The sequence below is a fragment of the Salvelinus sp. IW2-2015 genome, linkage group LG28, assembly GCF_002910315.2.
Source record: "Salvelinus sp. IW2-2015 linkage group LG28, ASM291031v2, whole genome shotgun sequence".
Lineage (NCBI taxonomy): Eukaryota > Metazoa > Chordata > Actinopteri > Salmoniformes > Salmonidae > Salvelinus > Salvelinus sp. IW2-2015.
Window position 1 is genome coordinate 10,644,033 of NC_036868.1, and position 12,388 is coordinate 10,656,420.

Genomic DNA, 12,388 nt, shown 5'->3' on the forward strand with positions numbered 1-12,388 from the left:
GCCTTGCTCCTGGTAGGTAGTGTGCCCTCCTCCTGCTAGGTAGAGTGTGCCCTCCTCCTGCTAGGTAGAGAGCCCTCCTACTGCTAGGTAGAGTGTGCCCTCCTCCTGCTAGGTAGAGTGTGCCCTCCTCCTGCTAGGTAGAGTGCCCTCCTCCAGCTAGGTAGAGAGCCCTCCTACTGCTAGGTAGAGTGCCCTCCTCCAGCTAGGTAGTGTGCCCTCCTCCTGCAAGGTAGAGTGCCCTCCCCCTGCTAGGTAGAGTGCCCTCCTCCTGGTAGGTAGTGTGCCCTCCTCCTGCAAGGTAGAGTGCCCTCCCCCTACTAGGTAGAGTGCTCCTTCCTCCTGCTAGGTAGAGTGCCCTCCTCCTGGTAGGTAGTGTGCCCTCCTCCTGCAAGGTAGAGTGCCCTCCCCCTGCTAGGTAGAGTGCCCTTCTCCTGCTAGGTAGAGTGTGCTTTCCACCTACTAGGTAGAGTGCCCTGCTCCTGCTAGGTAGAGTTCCCTCCTCCTGCAAGGTAGAGTGCCCTGCTCCTGCTAGGTAGAGTGCACTCTTCCTGCTAGGTAGTGTGCCCTCCTCCTGGTAGGTAGTGGGCCTTGCTCCTGGTAGGTAGTGTGCCCTCCTCCTGCAAGGTAGAGTGCCCTCCTCCTGCTAGGTAGAGTGTGCCCTCCCCCTGCTAGGTAGTGTGCCCTCCTTCTGCTAGGTAGAGTGTACCCTTCTCCTGCTACTGTAGGTAAAGTGTGCCCTCCTCCTGCAAGGTAGAGTGCCCTCCTCCTGCTACTGCAGGTAGAGTGTGCCCTCCTCCTGCTACTGTAGGTAGAGTGTCCCCTTCCTCCTGCTAGGTAGAGTGTGCTCTCCTCCTGCTAGGTAGAGTGTGCCCTTCCTCCTGCTAGGTAGAGTCTGCTTTCTCCTGCTAGGTAGAGTGTGCTTTCCTCCTACTAGGTAGAGTGCTCCTTCCTCCTGCTAGGTAGAGTCTGCTTTCTCCTGCTAGGTAGAGTGTGCTTTCCTCCTGCTAGGTAGAGTGTGCCCTTCCTCCTGCTAGGTAGAGTGTGCTTTCTCCTGCTAGGTAGAGTGTGCTTTCCTCCTGCTAGGTANTAGGTAGAGTGTGCTTTCTCCTGCTAGGTAGAGTGTGCTTTCCTCCTGCTAGGTAGAGTGTGCCCTCCTCCTGCTAGGTAGAGTGCCCTGCTCCTGCCAGGTAGAGTGCCCTCCTCCTGCAAGGTAGAGTGCCCTCCTCCTGCTAGGTAGAGTGCCCTCCTCCTGCTAGGTAGAGTGTGCTTTCCTCCTGCTAGGTAGAGTGTGCCCTTCCTCCTGCTAGGTAGAGTGTGCTTTTCTGACTGGCATTTATAAAGGCTCTCAGGATTTATCCCACAAGAGATTGGTCATTTTAACGGAGATAGGCTCTACGGCTCTGTGCCAAGCAAGTAGAGCCAATACACAAACTCACACATTTACAAACTAAAACACACACACACACACTTGTACGTGCGCATACACTAAACTGCGTGCCCACCCCTCCCCCCGTAATCAAGAAATCTTCTCTATGCTGGTGATTATGCTGAGTAGACATCTGCAATTGACTCAAGAGCGTTTAGTCTTTATTGGGGCTGACGAAGCGTGGAGCTGAAAAAAACAGCTCTTATTTTATTAGCGGTGCATTACCGGAGTTTGGGTTAATGCCAATCTGTGGGGAAATGCATTACGTTTAATTTGGCAACATCAGACTCACAAAGTCTCGGTCAATTATTCACCGGACCATCCCTGTCAGACAGACACTATGGAGAGGAGACAGCCAAAACTTTGGGTTTCTTTGTAGATTTTACTCAAATTTTGTTAATTGTTCATCCAGGTTTGCTGCATTGCCAATCAAGTACAGCTGCTATTCAAACTAATTATGACAATACACCAGATTATTACTTGGAAAAGCTAGTTTACAGTGGATGTATTTATGTATTGGTATTGTTCTAGAAATAAACGGCCAAAGTGCAGTTGAAACAATAACAAAGCGGACACCCCACCACTGTTTTGGTAAAAAGCTTATGGATGGGGCTGGAGAAATGTAACCACTCTCAAAACCCTAGCCAGATCTATGGATACAAGGACTGACCATCCATGATATCACAGAGATTTATTTGTGGCTATATAGTGTTTGTTACACATTTATGTTCTTTACAAACATTGGAGTAAAACAAGTTTATATTTTGGGTTCTGATGGGGTACAATAGTTAAACTAAGCTCATGAGGCTTTTATAAGATATATTCTTCAAGAACCAATGGGTACATATCATTAATTTATAAGTCAGGAAATGTATGTAGCATCTGCGGATTGGCCCTTTAAAGAATGGATTCATTAATTTGCTGTATGTTAACCCTATAAACCTAAATAACCTACTGTACATTCCCAGGGCTGTACTGACCACACCACCGGATTCCACTGTGATGAATGTATCCCTGGATTACATGGGGAAGCTAACAAGGGAACGCCGAATGACTGCCAGCCCTGCGCCTGCCCCCTCAACATCCCGTCCAACAAGTATGTCATCACTTGTCATATGGAAATTAATACGGCACTTAATTTAATACGGCACTTAATCAGAACCCTTATCTAGCCACACTGACCTCTATCTATAATGCATTATCGTCGCATAATAGCTTTTATTTTCTCATCACGATTCTAATCCTTAGTCACTTTAATGTTTTATTTAGGGCTGATGGTGCTGTCGACTAGCTCTGTTGTTTTTCCACAATGTTGAGGTCGCTGACTTGCGAACAGGGCCAGAGACAATCGCTTTAGTCAGGCACTGGTAATGGGTGGTAATCCCCTGGTGGTCAAAGTGGGGCGGCACGCCCCGTGCCAGGACTGGAGCAGCTTAGCATTCCTCTACACTAGGCCACAGCGGTAAAACTACCCCCCCCCCCCCCCGACATTCTCAAAGGGCAGTGCTACCCCATTGTTCCTGGTCCTGGGATCCAGTGCTGTCTGAAATAGACCGGCCACTCATTCAATCAGATCTCGGTCAGGAACCTGGAACCTGACCCAACAGCCAGCCCAGCCAGCCCAGCCAGCTCAACTCGTCTCTCTATCTTTGGGATCAGGAGGAGGACAGGAGCTGGACTCTCCCTCTTTTTCAACTCAGTGATGTTGTTGTGTTTGTAGGGGTGGGACGATGGGTTTGTTGATACGAGCTTCTTTTCTTTTTCTTCTACTTCCTGTTTCTATTGCTGAAAAACATTGTCGTTTCAGCCCCACCTGCCATGTGGACCCGCGAGGGGAGCTGATATGTGACCGATGGCAGCTGGGGTACACGGGAGCACACTGTGACAGGTGAGTGGCCCAGGCCTCTGTACCCACAGACAAAGGGAGTTAACCCTTGTAGACACAATTATATCACAGCCTTAATCCAGTTGACTTGAGCCGTTCAGGGACCTTTTGTTAGCTTTGTGCTGCTGTTTCACATTGGTAGATAACCTGCTTTTCCAATGGGTTGTAATCGTTTCTCACTTAGAAATTAAATGGGAATGTCTAAGCATCTTTCTGTATGTCTGTATATAGGTTATAAAGGAAAACACTTGAGTAAATGAGGGATATGAAGTATATTTAAAGCAGGTGCATCCACACAGGTGTGTTTCCTGTGTTAATTAAGGTCCTGAGTCAATTAACATCCCTTCATGCTTAGGGTCATGTATAAAAATGCTGGGCAAGACATTATTTTGGTTACCATGGCTATGCTCCCATAGGATGACGATGCCCCCATCCACAGGGCATGAGTGGTCACTGAATGGTTTGATGAGCATGAAAACGATGTAACCATATGCCATGGCCGTCTTAGTCACCAGATCTCAACCCAATTGAATGCTTATGGGTGATTCTGGAACGGTGCCTGAGACCACGTTTTCCAATACCTTTATTTCTCGTAGAAGAATGGAGTTGCATCCCTCCAATAGAGTTCCAGACACTTGTAGAATCTATGCCAAGGTGCATTAAAGCTGTTCTGGCTCATGGTGCCCAATGTCTTATTAAGACACTTTATGTTAGTGTTTCCTTTATTTTGGCAGTTACCTGTATGTAGGCCTATTTTATGCTCTGCTAAATCAAAACCAAACAGGAAGCCATGTCAATAGGTTATAGATAGACCTACATTTGTCTAAATCATATTTAATGTAATTATATATGGATCACTTCTGAGTTGATTATGCTCATGACTATTGGCAGTTTTATATTATGTATTGGTCTGTCACTGGTGGCTAGTGGATTTTATAGTTATTCATTACACATGCATGTCAATAGCAGACCCATATGCCACTGTGGTCTTTTCTGGTTTGTCTGTTGATTTCAGTTGCCATATGGTACTGTGTGGCTATGAAAGCCACTCATAAAAGCGTAGAGGCTGCAGAGGGGTTCAGTTGATGTTTCAAAACGCTGGGATCTTTCCCAGAGGCCTCAGTAGACAAAGGACCATCCTCTCTGGAGCAGCGGGAAGATTGATCACTTTGCAGTCGATGCCCACATATCTGTTCTGAGGTCTCTTGATTTCATTTGCATCATAAATACATAAATTTCTCTGCCTCTCTTTCTCTATTTTTCTCTCTCTCCCTCTCTCTATCTCATACTCTGTGGGGACAGAGGGATGGATGGTTGGTGCAGTATTTCTAATTGCTGTGTGGTGGGAGTGGGTTTGCTGCTGCAGGGCTGAGATGGGGGTGAGAGGCACCCCTCTTTATGACCCATGCTCTCTGACAGATGGAGACAGGCTGCTGTGGGCACGCTTGCCATCCCTGTGCCACGCTGCCTGGCAGATGCCTGCACTGCTCTGCTCTTGATCTATAAAGCGAGAGAGTCCAGGTGGGGCAAGGAGGGATTTGGGTTCTGCGGCTCATATGTGGGGACACAAGCCCATTTAGGCTGCTGACAGACAGGATGGGGCCTCATCTATCATGGCTGCCTTAAACAGGGGGCCTGGGGCCCGGGTCTCTGAGAGAGCCGGTGAAGTGAAGGACGTTACAGAGGCGTGCTCTCAGAATGTCCCTCTTCACGCCTGGACCTACAGTACCTCTCTCTAGTATAGTGAGAGTGAACTGATCCCTGGAAGTGGAGCACTGTCTGCCTGATAACAAGGGACGCTCTGCTGCAGGACCAAGGAGGGTTAGTTGGTAATAATAGCTATCACCTCAGCACCGTCAAACTACTGCAATCCCTGAAAACAAATTGGCAGTCGGAGCTAAAAGAGGCGTGTGAAGAGGTCTCTACCCCGCTGGGAGGCCATACTGCAGGGGCCAGGAGTACATTCAGTCAAGTGCAGAGTTGCCAGTAATAAGGTTATTGATTTTGGGGGGAAAAGTCTATCCAGAGAGCAGGGAAAGAGGTTTCACTTCAAATTTTTGGGAAGCTAATCTGAGTGGGCAGGAGAACACATGGAAGCTGTCGATGAGAATACACAACAGTATCTTGGCAGTCGGAAAGATATATAGACACTGCTTTCGATACATAGACACAGACCTCCAAACCTGTGTCTCTTCTCTGTCTGAGTCTCTGAGCTCTCGGAGACAAGCAGACTCAACAGCCTTTCTCAACATGTTTCTCAAATTCACCCCTTCGCCTGGTTCACTAACTACTTCTCAGATAGAGTTCAGTGTGTCCAATCGGAGGGCCTGTTGTCCGGACCTCTGGCAGTCTCTATGGGGGTGCTACAGGGTTCAATTCTCGGGCCTACTCTTTTCTCTGTATATATCAATGATGTCACTCTTGCTGCGGGTGATTCTTTGATTCACCTCTACGCAGGCGACACCATTCTGTATACATCTGGCCCTTCTTTGAACACTGTGTTAACAAACCTCCAAAGGAGCTTCAACGCCATACAACACTCTTTCCGTGGCCTCCAACTGCTCTCTAATTCTAGTAAAACTAAATGCATGCTCTTCAACCGATTGCTGCCCGCACCCACCCACTAGCATCACTACTCTGGACGATTCTGACTTCCTATTTCGCAAAAACAAAGCCTCCTTCTCTCATGCTGCCAAACTTACCCTCGTAAAACTGACTATCCTACCGATCCTTGACTTCGGCAATGTAATTTACAAATTAGCCTCCAACACTCTACTCAGCAAATTGGATGCAGTCTATCACAGTGCCATCCGATTTGTCACCAACGCCCCATATACTACCCAGCACTGCGACCTGTATGTTTTCGTTACCTGGTCCTCGCTACATATTTGTCGCCAAACCCACTGGCTCCAGGTCATCTATAAGTCTTTGCTAGGTATAGCTCCGCCTTATCTCAGCTCACTGGTCACCATAGCAACACCCACCCGTAACACACACTCCAGCAGGTATGTGTCACTGGTCATCCCCAAAGCCAACACCTCCTTTGGCCGCCTTTCCTTACAGTTCTCTGCTGCCAATGACTGGAACTTATTGCAAAAATCACTTATATCAATATTATATATTATATTAAGACTTATATCTCCACTTTAAGGGTCAACTGTCAGAGCAGCTTAACGATCGCTGCAGCTGTACACAGCCCATCTGTAAATAACCCATCCAACCAACTACCTACTTCATCCCCATATTTGTTTTTGTTTTTCTGCTCTTTTGCACACCAGTATTTCTACTTGCACATCCTCATCTGCACATATATCACTCTAGTGTAAATTGCTAAATTGTACTTACTTCACCACTATTGGCCTATTTATTGCCTTACCTCCTTACTTCATTTGCACACACTGTATACAGATTTTACTATTGTGTTATTGACTGTACGTTTGTTTATCCCAACTCTGTGTTGTTGGTTTTGTTGCACTGCTTTGCTTTATATTGGCCAGGTCACAGTTGTAAATGAGAACTTGTTCTCAACTGGCCTACCTGGTTAAATAAATGTTATTTTTTATTTATGTTTTTATTGCGGACAGTCAGAACTGATGGAGGGATTGTGCGTTCCTGGTGTAACTCGGGCAGTTGTTGTTGCCATCCTGTACCTGTCCCGCAGGCGTGATGTACAGATGTACCGATCCTGTGCAGGTGTTGTTACACGTGGTCTGCCACTGCGAGGACGATCAGCTGTCCGTCCTGTCTCCCTGTAGCGCTGTGTTAGGCGTCTCACAGTACAGACATTGCAATTTATTGCCCTGGCCACATCTGCAGTCCTCATGCTTCTTTGCAGCATGCCTAAGGCACGTTCACGCAGATGAGCAGGGACCCTGGGCATCTTTCTTTTGGTGTTTGTCAGAGTCAGTAGAAAGGCCTCTTTAGTGTCCTAAGTTTTCATAACTGTGACCTTAATTGCCTACCGTCTGTAAGCTGTTAGTGTCTTAATGACCGTTCCACAGGTGCATGTTCATTAATTGTTTATGGTTCATTGAACAAGCATGGGAAACAGTGTTTAAACCCTTTACAATGAAGATCTGTGAAGTTATTTGGATTTTCACGAATTATCTTTGAAAGACAGGGTCCTGAAAAAGGGGCGTTTCTTTTTTTGCTGAGTTTATATGTGTAGTGTACATTTTGCATGCTTAGAATCTCGGCACCCAGACTAGGATGCATGAAATATGTTGATCAGGACTCACTCTGTATGAGGACAGGTTTCCTTTGAAGTGTGTGCTTCCCCATACAGAGAACAGAGTTATCCTAGCTTTGACCTAGATGTCTTCATATTCAACTGGTAGTGCTGTATAGTTTACAGCAGTCCATTGCCCAGTCAGCAGGACACTAAAAGTGCCTGATATCCCATTTAGTCCGGACCCATGTTTGGCCATGATATCTGCGTTAGTGCTGTCTACTCCCCAAGACACCCGCATGATGGTTCAAATGAAATTACAGACACGTACTCACTGTTCCACGCCAATGGCTCCTTCTCACATAAGACATTCGGAAGCAATAACATATTAAATTAATAAGTCTTCCGCGACTAAAGGAATCCGCTGCGCATGATATTGAATGATTACTTTTCCCATTTGGTATCATGCAGATAGAATGGCGGTGTGGAGATAAGAGTTGTAGAAACCATTTAACAAGGAGGCAATAGATGGAATGTATATCTTTATCAGTACAGAACATGACTGACTTCTGAGGAGATACAGTATATGGCGGGAAAAGCAGGACAGTGCAGATAAGAGTTGGTAGGGGGAATATTGATATTGTCTGTGGCTTCACACGTTTGCCTTTTCAGATTGTTTCTCTGTTTTGACTGCCAATGAAACTGCCTACTGTTTCATGACTGAAGCCATCTAAGTGAAACACTGAGCGGCAGTCATAAAGCTGTGCATGCTTGATGTGGTTGCTCATTATCCAGTTTCACTACAGACTTGAAAAGGAGCAGAGGCATGGTGGTCATATGTTGATTTCCGTCATTATACTTTAACTCTACTTATGGGAAACACATTCTCCCCAGCTGAGCAGTGATCATTCAGTCCAATACTGTACAGTGCAGTCACTCCTTCCTGCTCAAATTAGTCATGAATGAGCTATACTATAACAACGGTCTGCGGTTATTCCTGGTCAGAAACAAAAACATCACCCTGTCCCCTCCTTACCTAGAACTAGGGCCCAGATGTTCTCCTGGTCATCTCATACAGTATGGTAAGGAAACACTCAGGGTCCTAGCCACCAGTCTTGATTTCCCGCTCCCTCTCTGGTCACTGTAGATACACCAATGGCTACTTTGGTCAGCCGGTGGTTAAGGGGGGCTTGTGCCAGCCCTGCCAGTGTAACGGTAACCTGAACCTGGCCTCACCGCGGAGCTGCGACCCCATCACCGGCTCCTGTCTGAGGTGTAGGGGTTCTACGGGGGAACCACCTGCGACACCTGCCAACGTGAGTATAAGAGGTACATGAGTATCAGAGCCTGCAGTGCGTTAAAACCCTTGTTCCTGTCTGACTGTCTGAGTCTCCTGTGAAGAGCGGGGTGTTGCTTTATGTTATGGAGCGCTGCCCGCCTGCCAGACAGCCTGTATGCCAGATGTAGCAGTGTGTTTGAGAATGTTTGGCTTTGAGAAGATAAATTAGGATGGAGAGAGAGAGAAGACTGAGATGTGCAGGTGGTGACTGTCTGTGTAAATCCACATAAACAACCTGTGTTGAATCACAAACTTCAATGCCTGGCCCATAACAGTTTATCATTCATCTGCCTCTCCGTTCTCTGCAGTGCAGTCTGCTCTGTTGATTATGTCTGAAGATAACTAATTAGTCTCCGTTTACCAAAATATCCCATTTCACTATAATGCCAAGTTAATTAAAAATACATTACAGCTTATAGCCAAATGGATTATTGATATATAACTCGATATACTGTAACGATTCTCTTCTTCTTCCGATGAGGAATATGAAGGATCGGACCAAAATGCAGCGTGGTAAGTGTCCATGTTACATTTATTAACTGAACACGGGAAAAAGACAAAAAATAACAAAGTGAATGACAACAAAAATCGAAACAGTCCTGAATGGTGAAACAAACACAAAAACAGGAACCAACTACCCACAAACACAGGTGGGAACAGGCTACCTAAGTATGGTTCTCAATCAGAGACAACGATTGACAGCTGCTTCTGATTGGGAACCATACTAGGCCAAACACAGAAATACAACACATAGAACAAAACATAGAATAATAGAACATAGAATGCCCACCCCAACTCACGCCCTGACCAAACCAAAATAAAGACATAAAAAAGGAACTAAGGTCAAAACGTGACATATACACATGCAATACAATAAGATGATTCATATAGAGAAAATATAGAGGTATTGATAGTTATTGATAGTATATGAAAACTAGAGACAAGGTAGAGCTCAAAAGCTAAACATGCATTTAGGCCTAATGCCTAAAGGAATTCTTCAAGAGAATGGAATGGCTGCCATCATCTGCATGGTTAAAAGCTCTGCAGCAAAACACACTACTTCCATTTGAATGAAATCTATCGAGGTTGGTGAGAAGAAGTACATTTTCTCTGAAATAGTCTGGCAGTCCTAACTGATTCAAGTGGTGGTGGTGAGGCATGGGGCGGAGATGGAATAATCAACATTAGGAATGCAGAAACAGGGCCGCAGTTGGTGCAAATTGCCGACACTATAATGGTGACAGGGAAACTGCTCGTAGTGTTTCATTAAAAACAAGTTGATGATCATTGTCACAGATCGCTGCGACATAATGTGGCTGACGCACAGTGTGATCTTGATGTTGATTTCAGTGTGTGATGAAACCATCAACCTGACCGTTCTCTCTCTCTCTCTTTCTCTCTGACAGCCACAATTAAAAACTTGACCCATCCTATATCCCATCTGGACTCCATGCTGTCAGAATGAGGAGAAAGAAATCTTACAACTCATACTAATTCCAACCTGTTAAACATTGAATAAATGCAGGCATTTTGCAGGCAAACCTTTCGTTGGCTAGGGCGACTGAGTGTAGTACAAAGACAGGAAAAAAGCAGCTGTCTCCTCCAACCAGTCCTATAGGAAACTATCTATGATGTCCCCGCAAACCAGTCCTATAGGAAACCAGCTGATGTCCCCACCAACCAGTCCTATAGGAAACTATCTGTGATGTCCCCGCAAACCAGTCCTATAGGAAACCAGCTGATGTCCCCACCAACCAGTCCTATAGGAAACCATCTTTGATGTCCACGCCAACCAGTCCTATAATAAACCATCTGATGTCCCCGCCAACCAGTCCTATTGGAAACCATCTGTGATGTCCCCTCCAACCAGTCCTATAGGAAACCATCTGTGATGTCCCCTCCAACCAGTCCTATAGGAAACCATCTGTGCTGTCGCCTCAACATCTATAGGAAACCATCTGTGCTGTCCCTCCAACCAGTCCTATAGGAAACCATCTGTGCTGTCCCCTCCAACCAGTCCTATAGGAAACCATCTGTGCTGTCCCCTCCAACCAGTCCTATAGGAAACCATCTGTGATGTCCCCTCCAACCAGTCCTACAGGAAACCATCTCTGATGTCCCCGCTAACCAGTCCTATAGGAAACCATCTGTGCCTGCGTTTTCTCTGCAGATCACTAGGACTTTTTCAAGTAAATAATGAGCCAGTTATACAATGCAAATGTGTTTTTAGTCTAGCAATCTGCAAGCTGTTGGTTGCATACTATGTATGAGTTGAGGATAGTAGACAGTAGTACAACACAGGAATAGGACAGAAGAGGACATGGTTGTACTGTACCTTTACCTTTATCTGAGAGGACTTGGCTGGGGCTGAACTTAGACTGTTCCTTTTTAAATCTGATAATATCCAACCCATCTCCTCCCCTCCTCCTCTCGTCTGTCTGCAGGGTGCCAGCGTCACAACGCAGATCTGCTTTCAAGAACAGTGTATCTTTCATTTGCCATACAACAAGTATTTTTATGTAAAGTTTATGATGAGTTCTTTGGTCAGATTAGGTGAGTGTCCAAAATATCTCTGGAGATTCCGGTGAATCGATGCTACGTATTCACAATGTTTAATCAGGATTTGTAGCTCTAAATATGCACATTTTCGAACAAAACATAAGTGTATTGTATAACCTGATGTTATAAGACTGTCATCTGATGAAGTTATTCAAGGTTAGTGATTAATTTTATATCTTTTGCTGGTTTTTGCGATAGCTCCCTTTTGCGGTGAATAAATGCATTTGTGTGTTTGGCTATTGTGGTAAGCTAATATAATTCTATATTGTGTTTTCGCTGTAAAACACTTAAAAAATCGGAAATATTGGCTGGATTCACAAGATGTTTATCTTTCATTTGCTGTACACCATGTATTTTTCACAAATGTTTTATGATGAGTATTTATGTATTTCACGTTGCTCTCTGTAATTATTCTGGCTGCTTCGGTGCTATTTGTGATGGTAGCTGCAATGTAAAACTATGATTTATACCTCAAATATGCACATTTTTCGAACAAAATATAAATGTATTGTATAACATGTTATAAGACTGTCATCTGATGAAGTTGTTTCTTGGTTAGTGACTAATTATATCTCTATTTGGTCGGTTTTGTGATAGCTACCTATGCGGTAGAAACATGGTGAAAATATGCGGTTGAGTCTTTGGCTATTGTGGTTAGCTAATAGAAATACATATTGTGTTTTCGCTGTAAAACATTTAAAAAATCGGAAATGATGGCTGGATTCACAAGATGTTTATCTTTCATTTGCCATATTGGGCTTGTGATTTCATGAAAATTATATTATATGATATCCCTGTCCCGTTAGGCTAGGCTATGCTAGTCAGCTTTTTTGATGAGGAGGATCCCGGATCCGGGAGAGAGAAGTGGTAGAGGTTTCAAGACACTTTATGTTGCCGTTTCTTTTATTTTGGCAGTTACCTATACATATTGTACATAATAATGAATATACATTCATACCGTAGCCTTATAGCTAGCTCATATATTTACATTTACACTTTACATTTAAGTCA

General features: G+C 44.9%; 1 pseudogene; it reads left to right on the forward strand.

Moving 5' to 3' along the window:
* Positions 1-12,388, forward strand: part of LOC111954087 (laminin subunit alpha-2-like) — a 153,995-nt pseudogene that overhangs the window by 59,739 nt on the left and 81,868 nt on the right.